This window comes from Galeopterus variegatus, unplaced genomic scaffold (assembly GCF_000696425.1).
Source record: "Galeopterus variegatus unplaced genomic scaffold, G_variegatus-3.0.2 Scaffold1068, whole genome shotgun sequence".
Lineage (NCBI taxonomy): Eukaryota > Metazoa > Chordata > Mammalia > Dermoptera > Cynocephalidae > Galeopterus > Galeopterus variegatus.
In genome coordinates, this window is record NW_007727179.1 from 73,773 (window position 1) to 89,882 (window position 16,110).

A 16,110-nucleotide genomic window follows, 5' to 3' on the forward strand; every position below is an offset into this window, starting at 1 on the left:
CAAATGGGGAGGGGAGGTTTTTACATCCTCCAATCAGCTTAAAGGTTATGAGAGCATGCATTCTGTCTTGATGCCTAGCTATTGCAATCACGCAGTGTTTATGAGTGCGGAAGCGCATATTTGGCCAATAAGGGCTAAGGCAAGGTTCCCGCAGACACTCCCACTCTACTTCTTCCTGGCGCCGTCTTAGGCTGCCACGTTAATACGCCCTTGTGGGCCCATAATGGCGCCGCCTGTAATGTCACTTAAGGTGGCGTTAGTTTTTAAGGCCCAACACCCAGCATCACTCTCTCCCACAAATCAACCAATTTACAACTATAAAAATGTAACATCAGCCAAGCCGGGGCCACCAGAGTTCAGGTGAAGAGGAGGAGAGACCTATGGAGTTCATGAAGGCAAGAGAAAGCACAATGAGAGAGAAAACACTGCTCTGAGGGTTTCATGCTGTGGCCACTTTAAGCCTAGAGCTGATGAGTGCATGGAGCAGGAGCCAGCACAAGCTGTAGCTGCAACCTTCGGATGGAGTTGCTTGGAGCTGACAGGGGAGAAGAGGGCCTTGGTGGCTCCCAGGACAGCAAGACCACTAATAGGGTTCCCATGGACCCATGCAGGAGTGAGGAGCCAGAACAACTGAAAAAAAGGGAGCCATTCAGAGGCCAGTGAGTCAACGCCAGGGACCTGTGCAGGGCCATCCCATGGGAAGTGTTTTTAGCATGGGCAGCGGGGGAGACAGGCCCACTGTGAGAACACTGACACAGCAAGAACAGCTGACCCACCTCACAATCAGTGCAGGGCCACTCAGAGGAAACTGGTGGGAATGCAGAATTTCATGGGGTGCAGTTTGATGAAAAAACTCAGGCCCGGATCAGAGATTCTACACAACATAGATCCACCAGGTCTCTGGAGAGCCGGAAGTACCTATAAGGTCAAGCATTAAACCCTGAGCTGTACAAAAAGTCTTCCCTAGAGAAACAGCAGCAAAGCAGCAATTTAGCCCAACCACACAGCTCAAGTACTGGTTCCCACAGGAAATTCCCCCATTTTAGAAGTAAGCAAATGACAAAAAATTAGTTCCAGGCAGGTATGCCACCAGTGCCTTGGGACCTGCCTGGGAACCTGAGGCTTGGAGCCAAGGACTGGATCCCACTCCCACATACAGGCACACAGTGCCAGCAGTTCAGGGCCTGCCCATGGACCCAAGGCATGGAGAAGGGGACCGGACACCCCTCCCACAACCAGGCACACTGTGCCAGTGCCTCAGGGCCTACCTGGTGACCCAAGGCACAGATCTGGGGAATGGACCCTCGTCCTACAACCAGGCACACTGAACCAGCATCTCAGGGCCTGCCTAGTGACCTGAGGCATGGAGCTGGGGACCAGACACACCCCACAACCAGGCACACTGCCAGCTACAAGGAGGATGCCAAAAATGTCACCCCTATGTGGGTGGCCCACCACAGCTACCACAATAATCATGGCTGCCATGAAAGCAACTAGACACCACAACTGCCATGCAGATGGTCCACCAACCACTGGAGTGCATTGACAGAAGGAGAGTCACCAGCAGAGATAAAGAAAAGAAGAGGATGTCTCTCTCCACAAAGCCCATTTCGGAGTGACAGAAGAAGCATCTGCTCTATAATATTGGGGGACCTGATCACACCTCAGCATTGGACAGATCATCTAGGCAACAAATCAACAGAGTAACCATTATTCTTTCAGAAGGAGAGAAGAAAATCTAGGCAATTAGAGCAGGGAGAGGGGAGGGGGTGGGGTAAGGGGAGAGATTGGACAAGGGGCATAAAGAATAATTATGATTTGTAACAATATATATTCTAGTAATATTGATTTGATCAACATATCTCAATGTTGAACCCCCAAAATATGTATAATCAAGTTTCATTTAATAAAAATTTTTTTTTAAATGTTTCCTTTTGTGTCCTTCTTAAGAATCTTTATCTCCCACTATTATAAGATTTTTCTGCATTTCTCCAGAAACTTTAGGTCTATGATTTCATCTTAATTTAATTATGACATGAGTTAAGGTTGATAATTATTTACTTCCATTCATATATCCAGTTGTTCCAAGACATATTTTTTGAAAAGTCTTTTATCTTTCTAACAGATTACAATAATGCATTAATTATAAATTGTCATTCTCACCTAGTAAGCTTACCTATTTTCTAAGACCATTTCTCATTCTGTTACTATCTGATTTTGGCTAATCTTCGGTACTTTGAAACCATCACTTTTTATCTTTTGTCCAGATTTACAATTGCTATCATTAAGAGGTTTTGTCCAATAAATGCTACTCAGACATTATCATAACAGGAATTTCTAGGCTTGTTTCAAGTTATGTAAGACATATGGGGTAGAAAAATACTTACCTAATCAAAAATCTGAATTTCATAGCTATTGTCTTTTAGCAAATTAAGAATCTATTTTGAAAAATAAGAGCTGGAAAAAACATTTCTTGTTAGACTGTGGCTACAATAATTCAATTATTTCCTGTGACATTAGTTGTTTCTGAATGGAGGGGAGTAAATTACCAACAAAATACTCGAGAAAAATAAATTCTGATTTCAAAATTTTTTTATCCATTATATAACAAACTCCTGTGCATAGGGTAAAAGTATCAACAGATATTGAGTTAGAAAAACAGTTGGATTATTGAGTTGTTTCATTTGTATCATAGCAATTAACAATCACATTTAAGTTGAAATTAGTTTTGTATTATTGACACTGGTTGAGTAATACTGCTGTATATTTTTATAATATATTTTGCTATTATTAGTGTTTTCAAGAAAGATCAATATAACCTTTTAAATTTACTCTCAAAAAAGGTTTCTTTTTCCCTAAAATACATCCAGACTTAGTGTTTGAATTACTTTGAATCTAATAGACATTGGCCCATTAAAAAAGGAGATCAATTATGTACTTATTATCATTGCTATGTTTTTTAACTTTTATTTTATATTAATTTACAATATTCAAAATTTATTTCCATATTTTATTTCACTTTCTAAATTTTTGCTAAGTACCTGCTATATGCCAGGCATATTGATATGCACTATGAGAGTCTATATCACTTGAAATCCTCACAACTCTGTCAGATAGACAGAAATCATTTTAAATTCCACATCAATTTTTGATACAAAGGTATTATCCCCACTTAATCCTGAAGGAAATTTTAATAGAAATACCAAAATATACCTGCCTTTTCAAAACTCTTAAATGTTTAAAGAAGACTTAACATTAGTCTAAACAATCTAAATAATATTAGAAATGCGTGTAAAGTACATTAAAAGTAATAGAAATAAATAGAACCACTTTTTGTTTCTTTCATTTTTATATTTAAAATTTTTCTGTTATCATTTTTTTAAAATTATATGAGGTGGTATTATTTCTTGATTTTTTTAGTACCTAACGATTGACATTCAATTGCTTAAAATTCTTACTATTTATTTCTCTGGGTGCACAGATAGAAGCAGATGGTTTGGAGATTAAAAGTATCAAATTAGGAATTAAAATCAGTTTACTAAAATCAACTTTAGGGTTATATATTAGGTTTGCATATATCACACATAACACCCACCCACACCTACACACAAAACATCAATTTTCATAAATTATTTAGTTCTCATAAAAATGGGATGTCTAAAATGCAAATCTTTCAGAAAAATGTATTGTTAATTTCACTTTAATAATCAACTTTAAAAATTTATGCTTTGCAAGAAAAGATATTATAAATAATTTCTCTTCAATTAAAATAATATTTGAAACAGAATTTTTTAACATTTCCCTATTAGTGATAAATTAACAGAAGGATAACAAGATAAAAAAGTTATTACTAAAATGGTATTAATAAAATGGTGATTACTCCATGCTGTATTTAATTCAACCCAGAAAAATCCTTACCACCTCCCCTCTGCTTGCTTTAAATGTCTTGGAATCTATAAAAGTATAATAGTTACATATATATATTTTTTTTCTTTATGTATTTACAGTTTATAGTAGTTTTAGTGGACAATGGATAGGGTGTTCCCAGCAGGTAATAATGTGATTTTTTTTTTTCTGCCAGGAAATAACCAAGTAGATTATCATTACTTAAATAAATAGATGATTACATAGCTAAAGGGAAAGAGTGATGTGTGTTAAGAAGGGACTTTCTACTTTTTTAACAATTAAACTATTTTATTAAACTAATACAAAATGCTTTACATTTGTCACCTCTTGATTGAAAGTATATTAGCCTAAGTTCACTGTTGAGTATATAACTAATGGAAGGAATTAATCTTTGAACACCATTGAGAGTACAAACTTGACTTTGACCTATGCAACATTCCAAGGTTAATGGGTAGAAAAGTTATAATTCAGTGCTAAACCTTCTATGTCCTTGTGTTGTATGGAAACATGGATTTAGGAATAAAAACTCTCATTACATCTCTATTCTTCTATTTATTGTTTCATGTTTGTCAAATTATTTCATAATGTTGCTAATAAAATTATTTTTACATAATCTAGATAATAATATAAATTCTATACAGTTGAGAATTAACTGTGTTAATTATACAGAATATAATGTATTTCCTTGGAATGAAAGCTCGGTAAATTCTATTTCTCACCTTTCTTTCCATTAGACTAGTGATTCCAATACCTCCAGGAGATCATATTTATACCCAGTGAACATAATTTGAGGATAATGCTTATAATAGTAGTATTTTGTGATGTTAAGGACTTCATAACTGTAAATATGCTGGTTGCCTTTAATATTTTATTTTGTCTGCATGGGAGGATGAAATACACAGATTGACTTTTAAATGATTTTAAGATGACTATAAAGATTCATAAAATACACAACTAAAAATCAGTAGCACAAATGTACTTTAAGGAGTGATCCATCTTTAGGCATCAAACTAAACAATACTTTTGACAGATTTTGTATACCAGTGTATTCAGACAGGAAGAATTCCAGCTATATCTTAGGATTTGGGACATCTGCCCCATAAAATTTTTTCATAAAATGTTGGCAGAATCAGGAAATACCGACTTGATGTCTCAGTACGTTACTCATGATAACAACTTGAAATCATATTCTCTTTCTGGTTTCAGCTGTAATCTAACCAGTGTCCCCCAGATGCTAAAATTGGTCCTAGATACTGAGTAAAATAAGTTTTGAGTGTTGCACTCCAGGGTAAAAATAGAGTTTGCTGAGTGACCCTGGGTTGAGGTGCAGTGGGAAAGCTGAGGGAATGAGACTCCTAGTTCACCTTTTTTGCAAGAAAAGCTTCAGTTTCATCTGTTTGTATGCTGTCTTTTTACATAAGGCTTAAATTAAAAAATGATTTTGATGCTACTTTTAAAAATAGAGGAAACCACTATTCTATAACATGTACTAAAAACTTATATGACCATATGACAATACATAGACCTAACACCCTTAATATGTACTGAAGTAATCAAAAAGCAATGTGTTATCTCTTTCCCTTCATATTTTAAAAGTACCTCAATGATTACTGTGCAGTTCCAAAATGAAATATTTCCTAGTTTCCACCTCCAAATTTAAAAATATTTAAGTTTAGTCGAAATTGCCATCATGACCAGATACTATTTATACTACTAAATTGAGCTGTACAAAATTGCTGTTTTTGAAGGTTAAAAATGATAGAATGTTGACAGGTTCCTATGATTGATTCTCATACACCCTGCCATGTTCAAGAACCAGAGATAAAGTATGCACAGGAAAGAAACTGTATTAGTCTGGATTCTCCAGAGAGAGAGCATCAATAGGATATTTTATAAATATATGAGAGGGGATTTATTAGCGGAACTAGTTCCCACAATTTTCAAGAGAAGTCTCATGATAGGGTGCATGTAAACTGGATGCTGGTAGTTTGGCTCACTCCAAGTCCAAAGGCCTCAAAACTTGGGAAGCTGATGGTGCCCTTGGTATAAATCCCGGAATCCAAAAGCTGAGGAGTCTAGAGCTCTGATGTCCATGGACAGGAGAGAAGAGTGTATCCCAGATCCAGCGAATAGAGAGAGCGATTCGCCTTTTTCTCAATTTTTTGTTCTATCTGGGCCCCAGGTAATTGGATGGTTCTCGCCCATATTGAGGGCTGGTCTTTTCTAGCTAGTCAACTCGGGCTTTCATGCTCATCTCTTCTGGAAGCATCCTCATGGACATACCTAAAATGATAGCTTTACCAGGTTTCTCAGCATTCCTTAATCTAATCAAGTTGACATCCAGAGTTAACCTTCACAGAAACATATTCCAAATTGAGATGCTGAGGAGCATTTGGGGAAAAATTCACAGGTAAGGTGACATTTACCATGGCAGCTACCATTTATTTAACACAGTTTCTTAAATATGAGTGTGTGTGTGTGTGTGCACATGTATTCTAGACAGCAAGAGAGAGAACAAGAATGAGAGGTAAACAGGGAGACTAGCTTGACTGTCAGTGAGGTTTAGAGGGAAATCATCTGAGGTGGAGGATGGGACCAGGCTAAGAGATTCACGAAGGCCAGCAGAGAAACTAGGCTGAACGAGAGCTGCAGGAAGCTTCTCGATCCTACGACTTCAGGCACAGGTCCGGAGCACATGCATATTTTATTTTGTACATGGGCACATAGTTTGGAAAACTAAAACAAAGAGGTAGAGTTATGCAACTGCATATAAATACACATAAGTATTGTGTGTTCATTATCACTTTAATTTATAACCTTGTCAACTCCATCAATGAGGTAGTTTGCTGGAGATATATCATTAGTTCATCTCTGACAGATAGGTCAGAGAATTATTTTCTTCAGTCTTTAAAGTGACTTGATATACTATAAAATGCCATGGCATTTTATCTTTTTACTGTAAAACATTGAGACATTTTATCTGAGATTCTTTAAATTTAGCATTGTTTTTAAGGTAGTCATGAAATGGTATAAAATTTATGTATTGGACAGAAAGTTTTCTATGGTAAATATAATAAAAATGAACAATTAATTATAAACATGTAAGCTGTTCAAAAGAAATTTCACAAAACTAAGAGAAGAGTCTTGCAGCAGGGAGACACATTTTTCTTAATTTTACAAATTTTCAATAATGCTAAGTGAATCAATAACAAGATTATTTTAGGGGAAATGTTGAAACTTTCTCAAGGGAGTATAGTTTTTTTGTTTGTTTTTTGTTTAAACAAAAACCCCAAAACTCCTATAGCAAAACACAATAAATTTTTAATTTAAGTTAATTTAACTAAATTTAAGTCAGAGGATGCAGGCAAGTTATTTGACATCTCTTAGCTCTCACTTTGCATTTATATTTATTATAAATCAAGATGTCTCATTATATACTACATATTATGCTATTTATTCTTTCCTATGTTTCAGATTTTCTCAGGTAGCTTTAAATATTAAGACTTTATGACATTCTTATTATTTTTCTGTTTTCTCTCTCTCCCCACCCCATTCTACATATTCATGTATTGAAATATAAAATGTCTCTGGGTTTTATCAACGATTTAACAAAAAAGTAATGAAACTTCTTTAAACTGGTTTTGTATATGAAAACAGAAAAGCCATAATTATATATGGAATTTTTCCTAACTTGTGTGGCATGTTTATTTTTCCCCTTTGGTGTGGTATACTCTTATGAATAAGTGAGCATTCTAATAAATGAACACTACAGATATACTGCATCTGTAATAATTTGTTAAAAACTACCATGTAGATGCATTCAACAGAAAATTCACTGCTAGCCCCCTTACATTAGAAAAACTAACAGTGCTGGTAAAATGTGCTCTTATTTCTTGGTTTCGACACTAATGAGAGTTTTCAGTAAAGACTTCTGGTCCAATTGATTCATGAGCCTAGTAGCTCTCCTTAATTGTGTTTGTAAATTCAATTGCTATTACAGAAAGAGACATTCTCGGCTGCACTTTACAAAAATTATTATACCTTCTAGACCATACTTTATTCATTCTTAACTTCTATGCATTTTAAAACTGTCTCGTGTAAAATGTAACTCAGAAATGTATACTTGTCTCTCACCAGCTTTGGGAGGTTTTGATTTGTCACATGTTCCTTTGATAAATCAATACATTTTGTCTAAATCTAACATAATGGTGTTGAAAGTCTTCCAAAAAGAATGGAGCAAATTCTTTTTTATATAAAACACAGCGATATAAAGAGAAATATACAACGCATTCTGGAATTTTTTTTGAAATGAGTTCTTAATAGAGAGAAATGGAAAAGCATTTAAGTTGCAAATTTACATCAATAATATTTAATACTGGATATGAAATGTTGATATTTTTCCAATATTTGGGAACATTTTAAGTTGTAGATCCTCCAAAAGCATTCTCACTGTATGTCTAAATATGTATCATGTAATCAAAATTGAAGTACAGACTTCTTCAGAAAAGCATTTGTAATCTGGGCGAGCTTGTAAACATTTACTCTTTTTTGTTATTGCCTTTGGTTTGGAAGCTTGGGGTAATTTTAGGGAGTGGACATTCCCATTTACTTGTGGTTCAGACTAGTGGCTTTTTGACCAATACATTTCTTCTCAATCATTTACTGAGATTCCCAAACATTCAGATCTGGTCAATTTAAAGGTGTAAAGCAAAATATCTTTAGAGCCTCGGTCTACAACGATTTTTTTGTCTGTTACCGATTGGTTCTATGCTCTGCCATTCCCTAGCCCTTAGCTTAATAGCTTGTGCTCAAAGCAATTAAACAGTTGTCTTAGGTGAGGAGAAATCATCCTTAATATAGACTTGGCCAGCGTTCTTACCCAGTTTGTCTGGAAGAAAATAACTACCAAGTAGCATGGGTGAAAACTGGCTCTGTAATCCTATCAATATTTTCTTTTGATAAGAGAGTTTTCTTCTACAATCTCCCCTTGAATAAACCAGAGTTGGTGATATAAAAGGTGGCTCTTGCTTGCTTTTTTTCTACAATATCAATTTCCATATTTTGGGGTCTTTCCCTTTAGGGATATCATCAGCTACTACTAATGGAAATCCATGTAATAGTGGTTTAGACAAATAAAATATCATTTTTCTCACCTAAAATTCTGTAGGTTGGTCCTTGCTGGTATGGTCCCCCATCTTTCTGGGTTGCCTCAATATAGGTGTTGACTTTTTCACTTAAGCATATTGCCTCATTATGATAATTTACATATACAACCACAGGCCAAAGCAGGAAATTTACATGTTATGAGATAGAAGAACTTTCCTTTTACCTAAACACAGATAAAATTTTTCACAGAAGTCTCCAACAGATTATCCCTTATGCACCACTGTGTTCAATTATATCTCCCCGCCCCTTAACCTCAGGAACTGGGGAAAGGAGTACCTGCCATAGGGGAAAGCCATTGTCATGACTGGCTAAGACCAATGGTGATTTACTGCTTGGGACAGGTTAGAGGTCACCCTAAACAAATATTCAATATTCCACCCTAACTGGAATATTGTTATTAAGAAACAAAGACTGAGGGTCTCTAATGTGGGACCTGACTAAAAAATTCTGATCTGAATTATCTGGGATTATCTCTTGATATGTAAAAATAATCTCTTGGAATTAGATAAAGCCCTTTCTCTTCATCAAATCAACACTGATAAGACTATAATCAAAGTATAAACTCAGAGTCAAACTGACAGTTAAAAGCTGAGCAAAAAATGTATGACTGTAGCCACTTATTGCTCTTTCTGTGATATACTAAAACCCATTGATTTAGTGGTTAAGGAGCCAAACAATACCATGAATTAAAGAAAATAAGTATTTCTCATTATTACTATGCCTTAATGACTTCCAAGTGAAAGGTACTGTAACTCTAAAAGGAGAATTATATTAGAGAATAATTAATTTAAGAGCTTAGTTAATAACACATCCTTTGAATTATTATACTAACAGAAGTAAGGAAAATGCATTTATTGATTCTTATGTAGTCATCTGGATACCTTTATGATTGTTACAAAAAACTCCCTGAGTATAAAAGAACATTTTGTAGACATGAAAATACATTTTCTGCAACAATTAAAATCTGACCTTGACTTCATCATCAGACTTTGTGCAAAGAGTTGTTCTAGGATAGAACAATGCCAGATTATAAGAGACTTGTTTATACACATGTTTAGTTTGTGATTAATGTTTTAATGCATACACTTTAAAATAATATATTTTAAAAGTTTTATCATAGAATAATTATTCTTATAATGCTTTTTACAAAGTTATATAAAGTTAATAGATGCTTTCAAAGTGTTTTTTAACATTTTGAGTAGAATTTAAAGAGTGTTTAGAATTCTTGCTCATATTCTATAACTTTTTTCTCCAAATATTTATGTGTCAGAAACCTGTCACTCAAATCTATTATTTAGAGAGATTTAATTTGTTGGTTATGCTAGTATAAATTGTTGTTTAAGTCATGTAATGTGGCAAGCAATAACATGAAATGGCTGGAGTTTAAAGCTTATATAATTATCTCTTTGAATAAACATTAGCATTTTGACAAATAATTTTATCTAAGTTATGCCCAGTTTTTACTAAGTAACTTATTTAGATAGCTAATATTTTCTCCAGTGGCACCCGCATTAATTAATTTCAGTTTTATAAAATTCTTAAAAATGTTTTCTTATTAATACTATTTTATTTTGGATACTTTATACTGTACAAATTACATTTTAATGGTAAAATAAGTGTCATGTGATATTTGTATAAGGGTTAATTTTATGTGTCAAGTGTTTCGGTTAAGAGGTGCCCAGATAGCTGGTAAAATATTATTCCAGGATGTGTCCTGAGGATAGCATGTGAATCAGTAGACTGAATAAAGAAGATCTTCCCTCACCAACGTGGGTGGGCATCTTAATTAGGCAGAGGAATGGTGAACTTTTTCTCTCTCTCCTTTAGCTGGGACATTCATAGTCTCTTGTCCTTTGACTGTGGAGCTCCTTCCAAAGGCCTTTGCACTCAGAGACTACACTAGAGCCTCCCCCTTCCTTTTCTCAGGTCTTCAGCCTTGGTCTGGGAGTTATGCTGTAGGCTCCCCTGGTTTTCAGTCCTTCAGACTCAGACTGAATTACACCACCAGCTTTACTGGTTCTCCCGCTTGAAGATGGCATGTTGTGGGATTTCTTGGCTTCCATAATCACGTGAGACAGTTCGCATAATAAATCTCCTCTTACTTATCTAAATATATATCCTATTTTTTTCTGTTTTTCTAGAGGAGCCTAATATAATTTATCACCATGGTGACTGTCTTAGTTCATTCCTGCTACTATATTAAAAAACCTGAGACTGGGTAATTTATAAATGACAGAAATACATTCTGATGTTCTGGAGGTTGGAAAATCCAAGATCATGGTCTGGGAGGGTTTAATTTGAATTTTGCTTGGGGTTCTCTTTGTGGCTCTTATAAACAGTCAGCTGTCTTCTTCCTGTGGAGATAGACAAAGAGAAAAAGAGAGAAAGAAAGAGACAGATCTTCCTCCTTTTATAAGACCACAGTCTTATGGGATTAGGCCCCCAGCCTTTGACTTTATTTTACCTTAAAGATACTATCACCTCTTAAAGATAGTATCTCCAAATGTAGTCACACTAGGGTTTAGGGCTTCACTATATGAACGATGGGGGAATGCAAATCAGTAACAAAATTAATTGGGATACATTTCAATCATTTTTTAAAAAAAATATTCAGTAGCATAAGCATGTAAGGTGAAATATATTTAACTATAGCCAGAAAATTTAAGATCAAGGGCTACATCTAAGGCTTTTCTTTGATAATGAAAAAAAGACACAATATCTATGGGTCTCAGTGTAATTTCTAGTAAATTATGAAAGTAGAAATATCTTAACCCGTTGTTTAAACATTTGGACCATAATTTCTGAAATAATGTTGATAGCCTCTTTGCCGACTTACATATTGTTAGATCAATATTCAAAAATATAATAAGCTTAAACAGTTACAAAGGAAATTGTTTCTGCCATTTTTATGCTGTATATGCATGTTACACATATTTAGATAACAATATTGGAACTGCATTTTTACTTTATTCCATTTAAAGAAATTGTGCACCAGATTAGCTAACCAGCAAATCTAGACATAACAGTAAAATATGACCAGCCAATCTTACATTAGACAGAAAAGCTGACATCAAATTTTAGAGTCAAATAAAAATATTAATGGGTGCCCTTATATCAACCATCTCACCTCTAAATTCTAAGATGGATAAAAAGACAAATAGAAAGAAAAAAAAGTAAGAAGGAAGAGAAGAGAAAAGAGAGATAGAAGAGAAGAGGAAAGAAGGAAGGAAGAAAGGGGCAAGGACTTTATCAGGAGTTTGTCACTTGAAAAGAAAAAAAAGCCAGCTCTGTAATATTAATGATGTAAACCTTTTTTTGTTTTGTTTTTATGGGACTAGCCATCATGGTACATGAATTCACAATACATGCATCATTTTTTTCTATGTCCATAAGATTTTATTCATAGGGAGTTAAGGACCATTATAAAATATAGGGTGAAGGACATTGTGCCTTTTTATTTTTTATATATAAAAATATATATTATGTACATAATATACAAATTATATATTATTAATCATATATATTATATATACATAAAATATGAGAGATATTTTGAAAGTACAGACCACAGCAAAAGAAAACTAATGAACCACAGTGATATTCTTGGGTATACTGATTTTTGAGAAAGAGAATATATGAAAGTTAATGATCTAATCATTGATTTCCTTAAATCTAGCTGAGGTCATTTATCTGCTGAAGAGTTTTTTGTACTTTCCTTTGTACTTAGAACCCAATATGAAGATGCCAGATATGAAAGACATGTTCTAGCATTAAATTCAATCAATTATCATCTTCCTTTTTCCTTCTATATTATTAGGTTTGTAATATTTATATTAATATTATCCTGAAAACACATACTAATAGGCATATGATAACTGCATGGTTTCACCGTGCCTAAATCTTACCCCTGGGACAACATGGTAACCCTACAAATAGTATTACAGACAAGCAATACCAAAATGTGAATATCTAAAAGAGACAGCTGACCCCTCCCTTTCTAAAAAGAGTCTCCCTAGAGATGGGATAGAAAGGATTAGGGTTTTCACTATAAACCATTTGGGATGTAAATAGATCTCTTCAGTAGAAATACGAGACCCATTGTCTTCAACTTTGCAACCCCGGAGGTTTCTCTACTTTTCTGGATCTCAGCACATTGATATTTTAAAACTCATCACATTGCTTTATAGCAGGGGGAGGGGGGAGGCTTTGGTTAGGGGGATGTCTCTGTTATTCAGTAACCTTTGGAAATAACCCAATATGTATCCCTTCATGTAAACATTTGACTCTTGAGGATGTGGAAGAAAGCTAATTATCCTTGCAATGGAAGCAATTAGTTCCACTGAAAAGAAAAACAAATGACTGCAGATCTAATCCTCACTGGTATGAGCAAAGTAAAAGGTTTATGAAGAGTATAGTATTCTTGGCTGGCAGTATATTTCTTTTAGTATTTTGAATAAATCATCCCATTCTCCTCTGGCGTGTAGAGTTTCTGTTGAGAAGTCTGCTGTTAATTTGATGAGGACTCCCATTTATATTACTTGACATTTTACTGTTTATGTTTTTAAGATTCTCTCTTTGTCTTTGAGCTTTGCCAGTTTGAATACAATGTGTCTTGGAGACGACTTTTTTTGGATTGAATCTGTTTGGGGATCTTTGAGCCTCCTGGATTTTCTATTTGGGAGTCCCCATCAGAACAGCAGTAGATTTCTCAACAGAAACTCTACAAGCCAGGATAGAATGGGATGATATATTCAAAATACTAACAGAAAAACTGCCAGCCATGAAGACTGTGCCCAACAAGGCTATCCTTCAGAAATGAGGGAGAAATAGTGTATCTCCCAGACGAACCAAAACTACAGGAGTTCACCACCACATAACCAGCCCTGAAAGAAATCCTCAAGGGAATCTTGCATCTAGAATCAAAAAAATGATAACCCCTACCATGAACATGTGAAAAAGAACAAAACCCACTAGTAGAACATAAATGCAAGTGAGAAAGAGAAACAAACTATATCTTACTACCTCAAAAAGCCAACCAACCCCAAAGGCAAACAATGAAATAGGAATAAAGGAACAAAATATACTTAAAACATCCAAATAAAAATCAATAAAATGCCAGGAGTAAAACAGTAACTTTCAGTAAAAATCCTAAATACAAATAGATTAAATTCCCCTCTCAAAAGACAAAGACTGGCTGATTAGATTAAAAAGCTAGATCCAACTATATGCTGTCTACAAGAGACTTGCTTCACCTATAAAGATACACACAGACTAAGAGTGAAAGGATGGAAAAAGATATACCACACAAATGGAATCCAAAAACAAGTAGGAGTAGCTATTTTTATATCAGATAAAATAGACTTTAAGTGAAAAACAAGGAAAAGAGACAAAGAAGGCCATTATATAATGACAAAGTGATCTATCCAGCAAGAAGACATAACAATCATAAATATATAAGAACCCAACACTGGAGCATCCAGATACAGAAAGCAAATACTACTAAACCTAAAGAAAGAGATAGACCACAATATGATAAAAGATGGGGACATGAACACCCTTCTCAGCACTGGACAGATTATCTACTCAACATATCAACAGAAAAACACAAGACTTTAACTACACTTTATACCAATTGGACCTGGCAGATATTTACAGACCATTTCATCCAATAACTACAGAATATGCATTCTTCTTATCAGCACATGGAACATTCTCCAGGCCAGACCACATGTTAGATCACATAACAAATCTCATAAAATTAAAAAAAAACTGAGATGATTTTTTCAACTATCTTCAGAAAATAATAAAAGCTAGAAATTAAAACTAGAAATCAATAACAAGTGAAACTCTGGAAACTATACAAACACATGGAAATTAAACAACATGATCCTGAACGACCTATGATTCCAAGAAAACATTAAACGGGACATCAAAAATGTCTCAAAACTAATGAAAATAAAGACACATCATACCCAAACCTGTGTGATACTGCAAAAGCAGTACTAAGAGAAAAGTTTATTGCACTGAACACTTACATCAAAAGAATGAAAAGATTTCAAATATACAACCTAAAACCACATCTCAAAAAATTAGAACAAGAAAAATACTATCCCAAAATCAGTACATGGAAAGAAATAATTAAGATTAGAGCAGAACGAAATGAAATAGAGACCCCCAAAATGATACAAAATATCAATGAAACAAAAAGTTGATTTTTTGAGAAGATAAACACAATAGACAATTAGCTAGACTAACTAAAAAAAGAAGACCAAAATAAAAAAATCAGAAATGAAAGAGAAGACATTACAACCAATAGCACAGAAATACAAAGAATCATTAGAGAATATTATAAACAACTACACATCATCAAATTTGAAGACCTGGGGGAAATACATAAATTTCTGGATGCTTACAAACTACCAAGACTGAACCAAGAAGAAACAGAAAACCTGAACAGACCAATAACAAGCAAAGAGATTGAAGCAGTATTAAGCAATCTTCTAAAAAAGAAAAGCCCAGGAATAAATAGTTTTACTGCTAAATTCTACTAAACCATTAAAGAGGAATTAATACCAATTCTCTTTAAACAATTCCAAAAAATTGAAACAGAGGTCATTCTCCCAAGAGGTAATTCTATGAAGCCAGTATCACCCTAATACCAAAGCCAGACAAAAATACAAAAAAAAAAAAAAAAGAAAGAAAGAAAGAAAACTACAGGCCATTATCTCTGATGAATATAGATGCAAAAATCCTCAACAAAATATTAGCAAAAAGAATACGCACCACATCAAAAAAATTATACACCATGATGAAGTGGAATTAATTCCAGAGGTGCAATCATACTTCAACATGCCCAAGTCAATAAATGTGATACAATGTATCAACAAAATCAAGAACAAAAACCATATGATTATCTCAATAGGCACAGAAAAAGCATTTGATGAAATTCAACATTCCTTCATGATAAAGACTCTCAGAAAATTAAACATAGAAGGAAAGTATCTCAGCACAATAAAAGCCGTATAACACAAACACACT